We start from the raw sequence: 20620 nt of genomic DNA, 5'->3' as shown, positions 1-20620 counted from the left end.
CTCCTGCAATCGGCTATGCAGTCGCTGGAATGTCACTGATATCCCCTCTTGAATATCTCGGCACTGGCCTATCATCTGCATCAGCTCTGGGAGAACCTTGTGCAGAGGCTCAGCATTTGACTGGGACCCAGCTGAGTCCTGGAATCCAACAGATCTCCGACTGCTGTCTCCCTTGGATGTTTTTGTCTCTACCTGGTGTGCATCAGCAGCTGAATGGTGCTCACCAGCTGGTACCCCAGAAGCCTGTCTACTAATGCCACCCATCAGGATGTGTGTCTCTGTGTGCTGGAAGGTTGGGGTGATAGCTGTGACACCTCGATGGTGATCTCCTCAGAGCAGATGACCCAGCCCCATCAGAGGGAGATCCTGTAAGATAATGGACATGTAGTCAGTGAGAGGGAAGGATCATTTTGTCTGACATGATTGACTCACTTGCAACACGTCATCTGGGTGAAGGGGCAGTGGATTCTCACATCTATGGACCGACCAACCTTGCTGTCGGTGACTGCTCTCTCCTCAGTAAATCCCGCAATCTCCAGCGCCCATTCCTCATAGGGAGTGAGGGCTCGGATCCCTGGCACCTCACCCCTGTGCTGGCCCTTTCCCGCTTATTATGGGCTATCTTCTCCTGCAGGGACAAAGAGAGAGCATTGTAAGTCGCACACTTTAAAAAATATATATTTTTTATTCTCCTTTTTCACATTTTCTCCCTAATCTACACCCACCAATAACAAACAATAATCAGTAACAAATATGTCAATCCCCATATTAATGACAACGATCCCATCCTCCCACCAAACCCCAAACATTAGCCCGCATGTTCCCGAAGCCCGCATGTTCCCGAAAACAAATGACAAAAAGGAATCGGGAATCACCCATAGTCACCATCAACACACACCGCCCCCTCCCCCCAACCCTCCCACCCAAACCCCCAGTTCTTGAAAGTGCATGATGAATAATGCCCATGAATTGTAGAACCCCTCCATCGTTCCCCTCAGTTCAAACTTAACCTTCACAAGAGTCAAGAATTCCAACAAGTCCCCCTGCCACACCAGGGCACAGGGTGGAGAGGTTGCCCTCCATCCCATCAGGATCCGCCTTTGGGCGATCAACGAGGCGAAGGCTACAACATCTGCCTCCGCACCCATTTCCAAACCTGGCTGGTCCGACACCCCGAATATGGCCTCCCGGGGGCCCGGGTTCAGTTTCACATGCACCATTTTATAAATTACCCGAAAAACCTCCTTCCAGGAATCCTCCAGCTTTGGACAGGACCAAAACATATGAACGTAATTAGCAGGCCCCCCCCCCCCCCCACAACGTTCACACACATCTTCTACTCCTTCAAAGAATCGGCTCATCCTCGCCCTCGTGAGATGTGCTCTGTATACCACCTTCAACTGTATCAGCCTCAACCTCGCGCACGAGGTGGAGGAATTTACTCTCCGGAGCACCTCACACCAGAACCCCTCCTCCATATCCTCTCCCAACTCTTCCTCCCACTTTGCTTTGATCCCTTCCAGTGGTGCCTTCTCCTCTTCCAAAATAGCTTCATAAACCGCTGACACTACCCCCTTCTCCAGTCCCGCTGTCGTCAGCACCTCCTCCAGCAATGTGGAGGCCGGCTCCACCAGGAAGCTCTCTATCTCCTTTCTGGCAAAATCTCGAACCTGCATATACCTAAACATTTCCCCCTGCTCCAGCCCATACTTCGCTTCCAGCTCCTTCAACCCTGTAAACCGACCCCTAAGAAACAAATCTTTCAGTGTCTTAATCCCCTTCTCCCCCCATTTCCGAAAATTTCCATCTCACCTCCCTGGCTCAAATCTGTGGTTCCCCCGAATTGGCATTTCCCTTGACCCTGCCCCCAACCCGAATTGTTGGCGAAACTGCCTCCAAATTCTCAATGAAGCTATTATTACCGGACTCCCTGAGTATTTCCCCGGGGCTATCGGGAGTGGCGCTGTTGCTAGTGCTTTCAATCCTGACCCCTGCACAAACTCTCCTCCATTCTGACCCACTGAGAATCAACCCCTCTGACCCAGCTCCGCACCTTCTCCACATTTGCCGCCCAGTAGTAATACATTAGGTTCGGAAGACCCAAACCCCCTGCCTGCCTTCCCCTCTGTAGCAGCACCTTTCTAATTCTGGCCACCTTCCCTCCCCATATGAACAAAGTAATCCTTCCCTCAATCTCTCTGAAAAAAGCGTTTGGCAGGAAAATCGGCAGGCATTGAAAAATAAACAGAAATCACGGCAACACGTTCATTTTAACCGCCTGTACCCGACCCTCCAGTGAGAGGGAGATCATCACACCTTGCGAGATCAGCCTTCACTCTCCCCACCAAACTAGAAATGTTGTACCTGCGGAGCCCCCCTCACTCCCGGACAACCTGCACCCCCAGGTACCTAAAGTGAGTCCCTGCCCTACGGAATGGCAGCCCCCCCATTCCTGCCCAACCCCAGGCCGAGACCCCACAAAATGCTCACTCTTGTCTAGATTTAGTTTGTACCCCAAGAAAGACCCAAACACTCGAAGCAGCTCCAATATTCCCCTTAGCGACTCAGATACGACACGTATAACAGCAAATCATCAGCATATAAGGACACCCTATGCTCTATCGCCCCCCGAACTATTCCTTTCCATACCCCCGAACTTCTTAAAGTGAAGGCCAACGGCTCAATCGTGAGTGCAAACAGCAGGGGGGACATAGGACATCACTGTCTAGTCCCACGGTGGAGAGAAAGGTATCTCGAGCTGATGTTGTTTGTGCGGACACTCGCCCTCGGCTCCTTATATAGTAGCTTTACCCAGTTCACAAATCTTGGTCCAATACCAAACCGCTCCAGAACTACCATCAAGTAGCCCCATTCTACCTGGTCAAACGTCTTCTCAGCGTCCAATGCCACAACCACCTCTGTTTCCTTCCCCTTTGCCGGTGCCATAACAACGTTGAATACCCTTCCAATGTTTGAAAAGAGCTGCCTCCCTCTCACGAACCCCATCTGATCTTCACCTATCACCTTCGGGAGGCATTTCTCCAGCCTACCCGCCAGTACCTTCGCCAATACTTTTGCGTCCACATTCGCATCCACATCCGCGTCCACATCTCAGGGGCTGGTTTAGCACACTGGGCTAAATCGCTGGCTTTTAAAGCAGATCAAGGCAGGCCAGCAGCACGGCTCAATTCCCGTACCAGCCTCCCTGAACAGGCGCCGTAATGTGGCGACTAGGGGTTTTTCACAGTAACTTCTTTTGAAGCCTACTTGTGACAATAAGCGATTTTCATTTCACATTCAGAAGTGATATGGGCCTATACAACCCACACTCCGCCGGATCTTTATCTTTTTTTAGCAACAGGGAAATCGATGCCTGCCCCAAAGTCTGTGGCAACACCCCCTTCCCTATCGCCTCTTCAAACATCCCCACCATCAGGGGTGCCAGCTTATCCTTGAATTTTTTATAATATTCCACCGGAAACCCATCCGGCCCTGCCACCTTCCCCGACTTCATCCTTCCAATCGCATCTTTTATCTCCTGCTCCACTATCACTCCTTCTAATGTAGCCCTGCCCCCCTCCCCTAGCCTCGGGTACTCCAACCCATCTAGAAATTCCTGCACCTCACGGTCTCCCCCAGGTGGCTCTGACTTGTACAACCTCTCATAAAATTCTTCAAAAACCTTGTTAATCAGATCCGGAGCCACCACCAACTTCCCTGCCCTATCCCTCACCTGAACAATTTCCCTTGCCGCTGCTTCCCTCCGGAGCTGACCTGCTAACATATCTCCATGTTCGTAAACTGCACCCCTTTCCCACCTCAGTTGCTGCACCGCCTTCCTGGTATATAGCCGGTCAAAGCTCGCCTGTAGTTCCTTCCTCTTTTCCAGCTTCGCTGGGTCCCCATCTTCTGCATAACTCCTATCTACCTCCAACATCTCATCTATTACCCTCTGCTGCTCCAACCTCACCTCTTTGTCCACCCTGGCCTTAAACAAAATCACCTCACCCCTCACCACCGCCTTTAGAGCCTCCCAGACAACTGCCTTCGACACCTCACCTGTACAGTTGAAACCTACATATTCCTTAATTACCTTTTAAATTTTCTCACAGAACGCTTGGTTCCCCAAAAGCCCCACATCTAATTTCCACCCCGGCCTCTGTGCTACCCCCTTCTCCAGTCCCATATCCACCCAATGCGGAGCATGATCTGACACTGCAATTGCCGAGTATTCCAACCCCTTAACCCCAGCCAGCAAAGCCTTCCCCACCACAAAAAAGTTGATCCGCGAGTATACCTTATGGACTGCTGAGAAAAACGAGTACTCCCGTTCCCTCGGGTGCAGAACCTCCAAGGGTCCACCCCTCCCATTTCCACCATTCGCCCAGCCAGCGCCTTCGCCCCCCCCCTGATGGGACCAGCGAGCGCGGCCGTGATCTGTCCAACCTTGGCTCCTGCACCAAGTTCCAGTCCCCCCCCCACAATCAGCTCATGCGTGTCCAAGTCGGGAATAGCCCCAAACACCTTCCTCGCGAATCTCACATTGTCCCAATTGGGACCGTATATACTTAACAGCGCCACAAACCTCCCCTCCAGCGCCCCTGTCACAATCACATATCTACCCCCCTGATCTGCCGCAATCTTCTTCATCTGGAAGCGTACCCTTTTGCTGACCATTACCGCTACCCCTCGAGCCCTTCCGTCAAATCCAGAGTTAAACACCTGACTAACTGATATGTTGCCATCAATGAACACACGACGAGTGGTGAACGGAACTGAGGCTTTAATAAACTAAACGGAAAGCCTCCTGGCCTCGGATCCTGAACTGAGGCAGTGGCAGAGCCTAGCCACCTTTGTACCGAGTCCAGGGGAGGCGGAGCCAGCAGGCAGTAGTTTACCACATTACATATCTGATGCTCGATCAATAACTCTGAGGGTGTGTGTATGGATCCAGCGGGCGCCAGGTCCCGTAGGGAGACCGTATCCTGTCGGCCGTCGGGGCACGCCACATAGGCGTACTGAGGGATAGCGTGGAGGAGAAGGACCCTCTCGACAAATGGGTCCGATTTGTGTGCCGGCACGTGTTTGCGGAGCAGGATGGGTCCAGGAGCTGCCAACCAGGTCGGGAGCGTGGTCCCAGAGGAGGACTTCCTAGGGAAGATGAGGAGACGTTCGTGAGGTGTTTGGTTGGTCGTGGTACACAGCAGTGACAGAATGGAGTGGAGGGCATACGGGAGGACCTCCTGCCAGCAGGATACTGGGAGATTCCTGGACCGTAGGGCAAGTAGGACGGTTTTCCAGACCATTCCGCTCTCTCTCTCGACCTGTCCGTTTCCCCGGGGGTTGTAACTGATCGTCCTGCTCGAGGTAATACCCTTGCTGAGCAGGAATTGACGCAGTTCGTCGCTCATAAAGGAGGACCCCCTATCGCTGTGTATGTAGGTGGGGAAACCGAACAGCGTAAAGATACTGTGGAGGGCTTTTATGATGGTGGCTGCGGTCATGTCGGGGCAGGGGATGGTGAATGGGAACCGGGAGTACTCGTCAATCACGTTCAGAAGTGCTGCGGTCGGTGGAGGGGAGGGGGTCTTTGAAGTCCATACTGAGGCGTTCAAAGGGACGGGAAGCCTTTATCAGGTGTGCTTTCTCTGGCCTGTAAAAGTGTGGCTTGCACTACGCGCAGATTGGAGTAGGGCAGGTTGCGGGTCTTGATGAAATGAAAGATCGAGTGACCCCCGGGTGGCAGAGATCCTCGTGGAGGGCTCGGAGGCGGTCCACTTGTGCGGTGGCACATTGCCACGGGATAGGGCAGCAGGAGGCTCGTTTAGCTTTCCGGGACGATACAAGATCTCATAGTTGTAGGTGGAGAGTTCGATCCTCCACCGTAAGATCCTGTCGTTTTTTTATCTTGCCCCACTGTGCATTATCGAACATGAAAGCAACCGACCGTTGGTCAGTGAGGAGAGTGAATCTCCTGCCGGCCAGGTAATGCCTCCAATGCCGCACAGCTTCTATTATGGCCTGGGCCTCCTTTTCAACTGAGGAATGGCGGATTTCTGACGTGTGGCGGGTGCGTGAGAAGAAGGCCACGGGTCTGCCTGCTTGGTTGAGGGTTGCCGCCAGAGCTACGCCGGACGCGTCGCTCTCGACCTGGAAGGGGAGGGACTCATCGATGGCGTGCATCGTGGCCTTTGCAATGTCTGCTTTGATGCGGCTGAAGGCCTGGCGGGCCTCTATCGACAGGGGAAAAACCGTGTATTGGATCAGCGGGCGGGCCTTGTCCGCATAGTTGGGGACCCACTGGGCATAATAAGAGAAAAACCCAAGACAGCGTTTCAGGGCCTTGGAGCAGTGAGGGAGGGGGAACTCCATAAGGGGGCGCAAGCATTCAGGGTCTGGGCCTACAACTCCATTATGCACTACATAACCGAGGATGGCTAGGCGGTCGGTGCTGAACACGCATTTATCCTTGTTATATGTGAGGTTAAGGACTTTTGCGGTATGGAAGAATTTTCGGAGGTTGGTGTCATGGTCCTGCTGGTCGTGGCCGCAGATGGTAACATTATCGAGGTACGGGAATGTGGCCCGCAAACCGTACCGCTCAACCATTCGGTCCATCTCTCGTTGGAAGACCGAGACTCCATTAGTAACACCGAAGGGAACCCTTAAGAAGTGGTAGAGCAGCCCATCTGCTTCGAAAGCAGTGTATTTGCGGTCGCTAGGGCGGATGGGGAACTGGTGGTAGGCGGAAGTGGAAAATACCTTGTATTGCGCGATCCTGTTGACCAGATCGGATATGCGGGAAGAGGGTACGTGTCAAGCTGCGTATATCTGTTGATGGTCTGGCTATAGTCTATGACCATCCTATGCTTCTCCCCGGTCTTCACAACCACTACTTGAGCTCTCCAGGGGCTGTTGCAAGCCTCAATGACACCTTCCCTCAGTAATCGCTGGACCTCCGACCTAATAAAGGTCCAATCCTGGGCACTGTACCTGCGCTGCTGGGGGAAACATCTAGTGTAATAAATTGATGCCCAATCAATAACTCCAGAAGAGAGATTGGAGACAATTGAAGGCTTTATTACACTAGATGTTTCCCCCAGCAGCGCAGGTACAGAAGGCAGCTGCTGGGGCGACAAGGGCTCTAATACCCCACCTTGCTGGGCGGAGCCAGCAGACAGGCTTAACCAACGAGAACAGAGTACCTTCTACACCAATGGTCTTCCAGCATTACAGAGTACCGTAATACCTCTAATACTGACTACCACAATATAATACAGTGGCAGTTTGCCACAATACACAGATTATATACTACAGTAGTTCGGACCCAGCAGGGAGAAGCCCAGGCATGTAACAGTACAACAGTACAATACAATACAGTGGTTTGCCACATTCACCGCCTGTTAATAAAAGGGTCCAGCGGGGGTGAAGTGGACTTAAAGATCAAGTCTGACGGGGGCCTTGACATTCTGCCGTGATAGTCTCAGTCCCCGCTGTGGTGTGGGCACCGGTGTCGAGACCTGAGCATCCGGGAGCGTGTTGTCCTCTTCTTCACCCAGTTGTTGAGTCGGTGGAGGGGGGGAGGCGGTGTGTGGGCGGGGATGGTGGTGATGACCGCCGGTGGGCCTGTGGGTGCCAGACCTTGAAGTAGGTGGGTAGAGGTGGGGGGGAGACAGTGTAGGATCGGGGGTGGTGGTGGTGATGGTCGCTGGGGAACCTGCAGGTGCCAAATCCCAGAGGGAGTCTATGTCCTGTCGCCCATCATGATGTGCCACGTAGGCACATTGTGGATTGGCATGGAGGAGCATGACCTTCTCGACGAGGGGATCTGCTTTATGGCTCCTCGCATGCTTCCGGAGGAGGATGGGCCCCATGACTGTAAGCCAGGACAGGAGCGAGACCCCAGAGGTGGACTTCCTGGGGAAGGCAAACATACGCTCCTGAGTGGTCTCATTGGTGGCAGTGCACAGGAGAGACCGGATGGAGTGGAGCGCATCGGAGAGGACCTCCTGCCAGCGGGAGACTTCTAGACTATAGGGCCAGGAGGACGGCCTTCCAGACAGTCGCGTTCTCCCTCTCCACCTGTCCATTGCCCTGGGGGTTGTAGCTGGTCGTCCTGCTGGAGGCGATGCCCTTGCTGAGCAGGAACTGATGCAACTCGTCACTCATGAAGGAGGAACCCCGATCGCTATGGATGTAGATCGGGAACCCGAACAGGGTGAAAAGACTGTGCAGGGCCTTGATGACGGTGGCAGAGGTCATGTTAGGGCTTGGGATGGCAAAGGGGAATCTTGAGTATTCGTCAACAATGTTGAGGAAGGAGGGCAGCACGGTGGCACAGTGGATAGCACTGCTGCCTCATGGCGCTGAGGTCCCAGGTTCGATCCCAGCTCTGGGTCACTGTCTGTGTGGAGTTTGCACATTCTCCCCGTGTTTGCGTGGGTTTAGCCCCCACAACCCAATGATGTGCAGGGTAGGTGGATTGGGCACGCTAAATTGCCCCTTAATTGGACAAAAATAATTGGGTACTCTGTTTTAAAAATTTTTTTTAATGTTGAGGAAGTACACGTTACGGTCAGTGGAGGGGAGGGGCCTTTGAAATCGATGCTGCGGCGCTCAAAGGGGCGAGAGGCCTTTACCAGGTGCGCTCTGCCTGGCCGATAGAAGTGCGGTTTGCACTCCGTGCAGACCTAGCAGTCCCTGGTCACGGTCCTGACCTCCTCGATGGAGTAAGGCAGGTTGCGAGCCTTAATAAAGTGAAAGAGGTCATTGTGGAGGGTCCGGAGTCGGTCTACTTGTGCGCTGGCACATGTACCGCAGGATAGGGCTGGGGGTTCATTGATCTTCCCAGGTCGATACAAGATATCATAGTTGTAGGTGGAGAGCTTGATCCTCCACCTCAGAATCTTGTCATTCTTGATTTTGCCCCGCTGTGTATTGTTAAACATGAAGGCAACCGACCGTTAATCAGTGAGGAGAGTGAATCGCCTGCCGGCCAGGTAATGCCTCCAATGTCGCACAGCTTCTACATGGCTTGGGCTTCCTTTTTGACGGAGGAGTGTCGAATTTCGGAGGCATGGAGGGTACGGGAGAAGAAAGCCACGGGCCTGCTGCCTGGTTGAGGGTAGCGGCCAGAGCAAAGTCTGACGCATCGCTCTCCTCCTGGAATGGAATGGACTCGTCCACAGCGTGCATCGTGGCTTTGGCAATATCTGCCTTGATGCGGTTGAAGGCCAGGCGAGCCTCAGCCGTCAGGGGAAAAACGGTGGATTTAATAAGCGGACGGGCCTTGTCCGCATAATTGGGGACCCACTGGGCACAGTAGGAGAAGAACCCCAGGCATCTCTTCAGGGCCTTGGGGCAGTGGGGGAGGGGGAGTTCCAGGAGGGGACGCATGCGGTCGGGGTCGGGCACTAGGACTCCGTTTTCCACAACGTAGCCAAGGATGGCTAGGCGGGTTGTGCGGAAAATGCATTTTTCCTTATTATAGGTGAGGTTCAGGGGTTTAGTGGTTTTCGTCATGGTCCTGCTGGTCATGGCCGCAGATGGTGACATTATCTAAGTACGGGAACGTGGCCTGCAGCCCATACTGGTCAAACATTCGGCCCATCTCTCATTGGAAGACCAAGACCCCATTGGTGACACCGAAGGGAACCCTGAGGAAGTGGTAGCGGTGGCCTCCTGCCTCGAAGGCAGTGTATTGGCGGTCCTCCGGGCGGATAGAGAGCTGGTGGTACGCGGACTTCAAGTCAACAGTGGAGAAGACTCGATACTGCGCAATCTGGTTGACCATGTCAGATATGCGGTGGAGGGGGTACGCATCGAGCTGCGTGTACCGGTTGATGGTCTGACTGTAGTCAATGACCATCCGGTGCTTCTCCCCAGTCTTGATGACCACCACTTGGGCTCTCCAGGGGCTGGTACGAGCCTCAATGATCCCCTCTTTAGGAGTCGCTGGACCTCCGACCTGATAAAGGCCCTGTCCCAGGCACTGTATCTTCTGCTCCTAGTAGCGACGGGCTTGCAGTTCAGTGTGAGGTTAGTGAAGTGCGAGGGTGGGGTGACCTTAAGGTTCGCGAGGCTACAGGGGGGACAGGGGTTCACCGAGCTTTAAAGTAAGGCTTTGGAGGTGGCACTGGAAGTCGAGCCCCAGTAATAGGGCAGCGCAGAGATGGGGAAGGACCTAGAGTAGGTGTACTCTACGCCTTGTACGGTAAGGGTTGCGACACAGTACCCCCGGATTGCTATTGAATGTGATCCGGAAGCCAGGGAGATTTTCTGGGTCACGGGTAAAATTGGGAGGGAGCAGCGCCTTACCGTATCTGTGTGTATGAAGCTGTCTGTGCTCCCGGAGTCGAAAAGGCAGGCCGTCTTGTGCCCGTTGATCCGGATGGTCATCGCAGATTTTGTGAGGAAATGAGGCCGAGACTGGTCGAGCGTGATGGAGGCGAGCTTCGGAAGGTGATGGGTAGGCCGGTCGGAGGTACCCAGTAATAGGCCAGCGTACGACCGGGTGAGCAGGGCTCCCGGGAGGCTGCGGAGTGGTCCCAAGATGGCGGCCCCCATGGGTCACGCGTGGTGGGTGGCATCGGAAATGATGTCAAAGATGGCGGCCCCCATGGTTCGCACGTGGCAGGCGAAATCGAAGATGGCGGCCAAGATGGCAGCACCCACGCGTCGCACATGGCGGGTGGTGCGGCAGCTGGGGGTGGCCCTGGCAAGCAGGCAGCGCTGCTGGGCCTTGGAGTTTTCGGGAGAGATCGGGCCTGGCAGACTTTCGCAAAGTGGCCCTCCCTCCCATACCCGTTGCAAGTCGCGTTCCGTGCAGGGCAGCGTTGTCTGGGATGCATACCCTGGCCGCAAAAGTAGCACCTCGGGCTTCCGGCGTAGCGGGCTGCTGCGCGGCCCAGGCTTGCGACGCACTCGTGTTGGGTGATGGCGGCTCCCACGAGGTCCACGAGGGTGCCGCGCGGTCGGATGTGTAGGCCTCTATGTTCTGGAAGGCCACCTCCAGTGAGTTTGAGAGCTGCACTGTCTCTGGGAGGCCGAGTGTACCCCCTTCTAGCAATCTCTGGCAGATGTAGTTTTATTTCATGCCTGCGACATACGCGTCCCTGACCAACAGCTCCGCATGTTGGGTAGCCGATGCCGCCTGGCAGTCACAGTTCCGGCAGAGTACCCGCAACGCACGCAGGAATTCTGCTAGTGATTTCCCAGGGCGTTGTCGTCTCGTGGCAAGAAGGTGCCTCGCATACACTTTGTTTACAGACTTTACATAGTGTCTCTTCAGCAGCATTATCACCTCCGTATACGACGGGGCGTCCCCGATGAGAAGAAAGTCTTGCGTGAGGATCTGCTTCTTTTGGAGGTCGGTGACGTCTTCGGTGGAGGATCCGAGGTACACTTCGAAGCAGCTTAGCCAGTGCTCGAATGTTGGTAGTGGCGTCGGCTGCCCGTGGGTCCAGCTCCAGGCGATCAGGCTTGAGTGATGAATTCATCTTAGATGTTTAGTTTATGAAATTGATATGCCATCAATGAACACACAATGAGTGGTGAACGTAACTGAGGCTTTAATAAACTAAACAGAAAGCCTCCTGGCCTCGGATCCCGAATTGGGGCACCGGCGGAGCCTAGCTACCTTTATACCGAGCCCGGGGAGGCGGAGCCAGCAGGCAATAGTTTACCACATTACATATAATACAGTGGCAGTTTACCACAATACACAGATTATATACTACAGTGGTTCAGACCCAGCAGGGACAAGCCCAGACATGTAACAGCACAACAGTACAATACAATACAGTGGTTTACCACACTAATCCAGCCCTTTAAAAGTCTCACCTGGTCTTTCACCCTCAAGTGAGTCTCCTGCAGCATTGCTACATCGGCTTTCAAACTTTTAAATTGCGCAAGCTCCCTTGACCTCTTGACCGGACCTCCCAACCTCCTCATGTTCCATGTGACTATCCTAACTGGGGGTCTCTCACCGCCCCCCCCCCCCCCAACCCCCCCCCCCCCCCCTCCACCATTCTTATCGACCATCATCATACCACCGGGCCCTGCCCCATGAGCCTGACCCGCCCCTATCCATTATTAACATCGGACCCCTTCCCCCCCCCCTCCCAAAACCCCCCCCCTACATTTCCTCTCGAAAAAACATCTCCCAGCATCAATCCCTTCCCCCCCCCCCTCGCTCGCCTCGTAGGCCCATCGAAACCTGCTAACCAGGCTCCAATGTCCGCAGTCCTCCTCTCACCTCACCTCCGTTCACTAGCCAACCTTAGTTAGCTACCGCGGGTGGCTCCCCCCGCCAAGATAAACCGTCTCCTCCCACCCAGTCCCAGAGAAAGAAAAAACAAAAACAACAATCCAACCCATACAATTCACTAAAATAAGATATAACCGTCGCCTCACAGAATGCCAATCAACCTAACCAATAACGTGAACTCTGTAACAATGTGAAGAGAGGTAAATTACAATGCATGTCAGTAAAAAGAAAGTTATGACATTTATACATTTTCCAGCTCCCCAATCATAGTCCACAGTGTCTCTTCCAGCTCCGCTCCTCACGTCTGTCCCAAGCCTTCTGCCCTCACGAACGCCTCAGCCGCCTCTGCTGTCTCAAAATAAAAGTCTTTGGCATCATACGTCACCCTCAGCTTCGCCAGGTATACCATACCAAATCGCACCCCCTTTTTGTACAGTGCCGCCTTCACTCGCCCGAACACCGCTCGTCTTTTTGCCAACTCCACCGTCAGGTCCTGGTAGATCCGAACTCCAGCACAATCCCACAGCACCTCGCGCTTCTGCTTCGCCCAGCTTAACACCTTCTCCTTCATGCAGTACTTATGGAAGCAGATAATTACTGCTCTTGGCGGCTCATTCGAACTTAATGACCGATAAGCTCGGTCCAGTTCATACCGGGAGGGGTTCTCACCCTCCCCCATCAGCTCCGCCAACTTATTAGTGAAGTACTCTGTTGGCCTTGGACCCTCTGCCACTTCGGGAAAGCCCACAATTCTCAGATTGTGCTGCCTTGAGTGGTTCTCCCTCGAGCTTTGCTCTGAGTCCTCTGTTGGCCTCCACCGTCCTCCGCAGCTTGTCCCCCATCGAGGTGAACTGGTCGCTGTGCTGCGACACGGCTTCCTCCACTTCTTTCATCTTCTCAACCTGCTCTCTCACCTCGGCCAATGTCTTTACCACAGCTCCCCTCACCGGGGTGATTGCCTCCTCCACCAATGACTTCAGTGCGACCGCCATCTCCTTCCTCAAAGCCTCCATATGCCTTGCGAACTGCTTTTCCAGCTCCTCCGCCATCACCTCGGTCATCTTCTCCACCGTACGTAGTGCAGCCCCACCATGCAGTCTGGCATCCGCCATCTTGTCAGCACTTTTGCTCGTCCTCTCATTCAACGGCAAGCCCGAGTTTCTTCCTTTTTTTTTCCACCCTTCTTTCCTTCAATCTCTTTTTTAATTATTTTTTTAAAATAGAAAAACAAAAAAACATTTTTTCCCTTCCTTCAAAAAAAAGGGGAAAGAAAAAACTTTCACCAAATTTCTTTAAAACTTCTTTCACTTCTTTTTTGTATTCCTCCAGAATTTCCCTGGGACTGGACTTCAATTTTCTGACCACATTGTAGGCGGGAGCCATCCGATGTGGGACATCGCATCTACATCGCACCCTGGCTTCGGGCCTGCCGCCTTGGCCTCCGTTTAGCTCCGCCCCCGCTGCTCCGACCTCCGTGCGCGCTTGTTCCGACGCCTCAGCACCAGTCGCCCGACACGCGCGTGGGGTTCCTCGCCAGTTTTCAAACCGGCCCCGCTTGCTACCCGGGACGGACCCAAAGGCCGCCAATAATCGGGGGGGGGGGGGGAGAGCAAAGAATCGAGGAAACCCCCAAAAGTGCCGCAATTAGTGGCCACCGGTGGGAGCTCCTCTCGACGCGGGCGACTTGCTCGCAAACGCCACCGTAAGTCATAAGTCGCATACTTGGTGGGTCAGATGAGTTTTTCGCAGGTGGCATGTATGGGCACCACACCTGGACATGAAGGGGGTGTGCTGGTGGGTGCCAAGAGGTTCTGAGGTACAAGCACGAAAATCAGATGTGGGGAGGGTATGAAGTTTCAGCCAGTGATTTGGGAATTTGAGGGGTGGAAGGCGGAACTGATACCAGGGAAGAAGTAGTAACTTACCCTCGGTAGAGGCCCTCCTGGTCATGCTGCCCGCACAGACGGCTGCTGCCAATGCCTTCCAGGCGGGATTGCTGACCCTGCTGCTGGTGCTCCGATTCCTTCAAGGGAACTGGATGCCCACCTTTCACTTCCAGCATCTAGAAGCCTGGCCAGTTCGGCATCCCCAAAACGAGGAGCAGGTCTTCGCGCTGCCATGCTTATGTATTGACTGAGAGTGAGTGGTGAGGAGGCGTTCAAAAGCAGCTCTCCCTTGGAAGCAGCGAGAAGCTGAAGCACCAGCCCGGCGAATCAGACGGCCGGACAGCCAGTAATGGCAAGAAGCTCGTGGGGGCTCATTTTTGGCACTAAGTGCCATTGAATACGGGCCGTGATCTCACCACTGCGGCTTTCGAGGAACATCCGGTCAAACGCACTGACAATGACATTTGGCATTGTTCCCGTTGAATCGTGACCAGAGAATACAATGACAAAGCGCCTCGGACTAACTCAATAAATGTTGCAGCATCTTACTAATTAATTAATTGAAAAAATAAGGCTCACATCTTCCCTGGCCAGTTTAATGAGTACAAAGAAAACATGCAAAGAAAATAAAGAAGAGCGTTGAACTCACAGCCGCTGAGACATCTCCTCTGAGTTGCTAAGCAACAGAATACAGTACCAATGTTGTTAAGGTAGCAGATTCTTTTCGCTAAGGGTGTTGTCTTGAAGGACGCATCAATGATTTGAAATCTGAATCTGGTACCGGTTCATAGTGACCAAGGGAACAGTGACAATTTAGAACAGCGCATATTCAGGTGTGCCTTTTACGCAGGAGCCCATGAAAACTGCAATATTATTTTTAAAATGAACAAATGTTAACAAAATCAAAAAGACAATTTATTTTGAAAACGGTGAAGGGCACCAATTTCTGAAGAGACGCAAGCTCTTCAAATTAATGCAAAATTTTCCTTCTGACACACTTAATTTAGTCAAATATAGAGAGATTGTCAACCTTGGGGTTTGCTCACTGCTCGCCCCCCATTCCCCCCAAAAATGAATCACAAAATGAGGTGCACTGCAAATTGTATTTACTGCAATTAAAACTAAACTTCAACGATCCAGCAAAATAAAACCTGCATTGGGAAAAAAATGTGATGTCTGGTATCCAAGACAGAGGTTTAATGCCTCCTTAAATTCAGATAACCTTTAGCAAATGCTAATATATTCAGGTGTTGGGACATGTGGCAGTGAGCCTTTTGTGCAGCCATTTTTGTAATTATACAATGCCGAGCAGTGCAGAACATCTTTCAGTGTCACTTTCTGACGCCTATGTATTTCATTGATTGTCATTCTGTATGTAGTTTCTATACTCGGAAATGTCACACACAATCTAAACCAACATTTAAACCCCCTATTGAATGATTATTTCTAATACTGAAGCACAATATCCATTCACAGCAAAAGTGATGAATTTTCTTACTGATCTTGGTCTCTTTTATTCTGTCTAAATGCAGTTCCATATATGCCTGTTCCATGCACATCAATGTAAGATGTTTGAGAGTAAATGGCAAATTTTGCCCACAATCTATATGGAAATAGAAAATGTTGGCCTGACATTGTTCTTTGTTGTATCCCTGAACCCAGATGTTTCTGGTGTCAGAATAATCTCAGCAAGCAGTGTGAATCTTTGTGTGCTTTTTCAAAAATCGAGTGATAATGTGAAATCCTGACCACTCAGCTGTTTCTACTCACTGTTCTGTAAAACATGGGACACATTCAGGATTTAGGAATTTCAGGTGATTGTCAGAAAAAGTTATAATAATCATCAGCAACCTAAGGCAGCATGGTAGCACAGAGGTTAGCACTGTTGCTTCACTGCGCCAGGGTCCCAGGTTCGAATCCCGCTTGGGTCACTGTCTGTGCGGAATCTGCACTTTCTCCCCAAGTCTGCGTGGTTTTCTTCGGGTGCTCCAGTTTCTTCCCACAAGTCCCGAAAGACTATTAGGTAATTTGGACATGCTGAATTCTCCCTCGGTGTACCTGAACAGGTGCCGGAGTGTGGCGACGAGGGGATTTTCACAGTAACTTCATTGCAGTGCTAACGTAAGCCTACTTGTGACAATAATAAACAAAAAGAAGGCCAGACTAAAAGATAAAGGACGAGATTTAATGGGGCAAGTTCTAAGTGTTGTACCGGGCACCACTTCCCAGGCGTTTCCCGCCGGCCGAGACTGCCGCCCACATTTGACGGCACTTGGTGCCGGAAATGATCCCCCCACATGGTTCAAGGCGGAACTGGTTGTCGCACCATCTAATTCACCAGCCTTGTGCCCGGTAACACCCCGCTAACAAGGGGAAGCTGTTCATTAACGTTACCTCTGATCCTACTCCCAGCACACGAGCATGGCAACAAGCAGACCTGCTCTACGCTTCGGGGATGCCGCTGGATACCGTGGAGGTGAGACGGGACACACTCTTCCACCGAGGGTGTTGGAGGACCAGCAGCAGAGCTACCAATGCAGCCTGGGAGGCATGGACAGCAGCTGTCAGTTCTGGCAGTGTGACCAGGAGGACTGTCATCCAATATTGGAAGAGGACCAAAGACCTCTACAGGACCGTAAGGATAAGGTAACCCTGGCCCCCTGGCATCAATTTCACCTACCACCCCCCTGACCTCCCCCACCCCCAACTCCTCAACAAGTTGGCGGCTGGCACCTCGCTATCCCCCACAGCATATCACCGTGCCTGTGCCCCAGCACACCCACCAGCACAAACCCTCCATGCCCATGTAAGATGCCCACACATGCCACCTGCCATAGATCCCCCCCCGATGCATCAAGCATGTGGCTGACAGTGCCCCTTCACTGTCCCCACAGGAGACCTTGGCCCACAACAGGTGAAAGGGCCCATATAGTATTGGACATCAGAGTCCTCAAGCCAGATGAGGATGGGACCCTGGAGATCACGGGGTTGGCTGAGGAGAGAGCAGTCACCAACAGTAAGGTTGGCCTGCTCCACAGAGGCGAAAATCCAATGCACCCTCACCCGGGTAATGTGCCTCAAGTGAGTTGTTCATGCCAGACAAAATGATCCTTCCTTCTCACTGATTACATGTATATTGTCTAAATCTGATAGGGCTGGGCCATTCCCTCCACTGCCAACTAAGAGAACATTTCAGACGGGATTTCCAAGGAGACCCCCAGCTGTCATCCTCACCCTCCACTAGCACAGAGACACACACCTCAGTGGGCGACATTAGTGGACAGGCTTCTGGGGCGCAACTTGGTGAATACGTCACAGTTTCTGATGCACTAGGTGGAGGCAGGAACATCCAAGGGACACAATAGTCGAAGGTCTGCTGGATCCCAGGACTCAACTGGGTCCCAATCAAATGCTGAGCCTCTGCACAAGGTTATCCCAGAGCTGATGTAGATGATAGGCCAGAGCCATGAGATTCAGGAGGGGATGTAAGCAACATTCCATCAAATGCATAGCCAGTTGGAGGTCCCAAAGGCTACGGGCAAAGGAGATGATGCTGACAAGCATGGCATGGGGTCCAATACTGCTAGGGTGGCGACTGCAGTGGTAAACCTGGAGCATGACGTCAGTGCCTTGAGTAGTGGTGTCCAAGGCATGGCTCAGTCTGTGATAACCATGGCTGAGGACCTCAACATCATGTCCCAGTCAATGAGGGATATATCCCAGACACAGGGTGGACATTGACTGGACCATGCTTTGCAGTATCTCGGCAATGAGGATGATCGGCAAGGGTGCCCATGTCATGGTGCAGACAACGGGGAGCCACCAGGACAGGCAGAACCAGATGACGCTCATTCCAGCTGCCCCTCCTTCCCATGGAGACCGCCTATGGGCACCCTCAGGAAGAAGGAAGCGCTAAAGACCAACCCTGCCACCAAGGAGATGACGGCTATCTCCAGTTCTTCAGAATCCCCCCACCTGACACTATCTCAAGGGCATCAGGCAGAACAGGGTGGCATGGCGATGCCAGTGATGCCGGTAAATGGGCTGGGGTGGGCCCAGTGGCACAGTGGATAACATGTCTGACTACAGATCAGAAGATTGTAGATTTGACTCCTATAATAATAATAATAATAATATTTATTGTCACAAGTAGGCTTACATTAACACTGTAATGAAGTTACTGTGAAAATCCCCTAGTCGACACATTCCGGCACCTATTCGGATACATAGAGGGAGAATTTAGAATGTCCAAATTACCTAATAGCATGTCTTTCGGGATTTGTGGGAGGAAACCGGAACACCCGGAGGAAACCCATGCAGACATAGGGAGCTCCAGGCCCTCCCGAGGACGTACGCCAAGGGCATCAAAGGCCACAGGTTGTGGAAAGCAGCAGCCTCCACCTCTGATGTGCATCCTGAGGACACGCCTAGACCATAAAAACCCAGAAGAGAGAGGATCACGGGTGGGGTGGGGGGGGGGGGGGTGCTATCTGTAGCTAGGTGGAATGGAAATGTTCATAATTAAAACATGTTACACCTGATATATGTGAATCCTCTGTCATGTTCATCTTCATAGCCTGCCTGCACCCCCACCCCCTGTTGTCCTCCACTCCCCCCCACCCCCCACCCCCCCGGCACAGTGGTCCAAGGTCAAATGCACCCGATGCAGACTCCATTCAGAGGATGGGTGTGAACACAGTCAGCAGAAAGACAGGAGTCAGTCAGACTTTGACATAAACTGAGAAGCACAGTGAGGGTTGACATAAACTGAGAAGCACAGTGAGGGTTGACATAAACTGAGAAGCACAGTGAGAAATAGAGTTGAAACATGTCGTAATTATACAAGAATAATGGCCATCTAATCTAAACTCTCCCCTTTTACCACCACACTCTCTACCCAAAGCCACACAAGTCAGACACACACAGAGGGAGGGGTAAAATAATAGGAATTAAAATGAAAAGAGAGAGATGAGTGTCCTTGTTTCCGATGCTGAGGTATTTGCAGTACGCTGTCCTCCCAGGACGCGGAGTGATAGAAACCATCAGTTGGATCTTCTGGCAACAGCATTCAAACAGAACTCCCAAGCTGTAGGATTTCCTCTGGGGAGTCACTTTAACTTTTATTAACTCGAGCCTTCACTCGCAGGATCTGCCTCAGGCCTATTTAATTCTTACTTGTTTCCAACTGCACCAGAATGGCCAACAGCCTTTCTGAGATAAGAACAGAGATCCCTACATGAGAATTTTTATGAAGGGCTTTTGAACAATTGGCCATGTTTACTGCCAATGTCTGGATTGGATTTCTTTGCAGATCAATCTGGCTGTGGAGAGAGAAAGGTCTTCGCTTTGGATCTTCAGAAAGAATCCATTAGATGAGAGCAAAATCAGAGCTGTGACACTCCAGCTTCTGACCAAAATGAAAGTAAAAGCAACAACAGTCCCCCAGAGTAAGGAACATTCCAGAACGGACAGCACCAATCAACATCCAGAATTAGCAAAGGCCTGGCAATTTAAAACAGCTCAGCCACTGCCAGCCATGTCCATCAAGATGTGTCATCACCGATGTCAGACCAAACAGCACATTCTTCTGAGGTTTCCTGTTTTTAAATTAAAGGTAAGTTGCTTGGTCTTAAAGGCATTAACCATCCATGGACAGAAAATGGCAATGGTGAACCAATTAACAGAATTTAAAAGGAGGAAAGGGGAACAGACAGGGATTAAACAGGAGGACCCTTCCATAACTCCCCCTTAAAAGAAAGAAACTTCAGGGCACGGACATTTTATTAAGAGGTATGCAAGACATGCGACACCAACACGCCGATCTAAACTAGCCCATTATACAAGCCCCTTTCCTCATTTCTACATTAGTAATGAGTCAGCTTTTAAACACATGGCAAAGCATGTACAAACACATTATCATTTCCAGGAATATGTACAGTTTTAATATCAAGATGTTGTAATAATTAACTCCAACAGAATAATTTTGCGTTCCGGGCTTTAAACGTCTTTAAAAACCCAAGTGGATAGGCTGAAGCGGCCAGCACCGATCCATCCTCCAATATGGCCGTCGATCTCCCAAACTCTCCTTAGTATTCCATGGACGGTTTCAAGTCTTTCTACAACATGTCCAACATACATTGTTCCTCAGTCTCTATCCAAACCAGTCTTTGTGACTTTAGCTGAGACAGGTGTGGCTGCAGCGGTTCAAAGTTTCTTACGTTCACACCATGAGTCATTAACACAGTGCCCCCCTGGTGTTGCCCTCTAACTTCGTCTATGCCCTTTTGGTACCTTTACTCTATCTGTCCCTTGCTATCCCTCATGCAATATTGTCAGCCTTCCCTGATTGTCCAATGAACGTTTAACCAAATTTTGAGGATCTCCTACAACTAAACTACAAGTAGGATTGCCAATGCTGAGAGAAGTATTCCGTTCACTTTTAACCAATAGACTCCTTTCAACTCCC

The sequence above is a fragment of the Scyliorhinus torazame genome, chromosome 3 (assembly GCF_047496885.1).
Source record: "Scyliorhinus torazame isolate Kashiwa2021f chromosome 3, sScyTor2.1, whole genome shotgun sequence".
Lineage (NCBI taxonomy): Eukaryota > Metazoa > Chordata > Chondrichthyes > Carcharhiniformes > Scyliorhinidae > Scyliorhinus > Scyliorhinus torazame.
The sequence above is the reverse complement of the archived record's forward strand: the minus strand, read 5'-3'. Positions refer to the sequence as shown.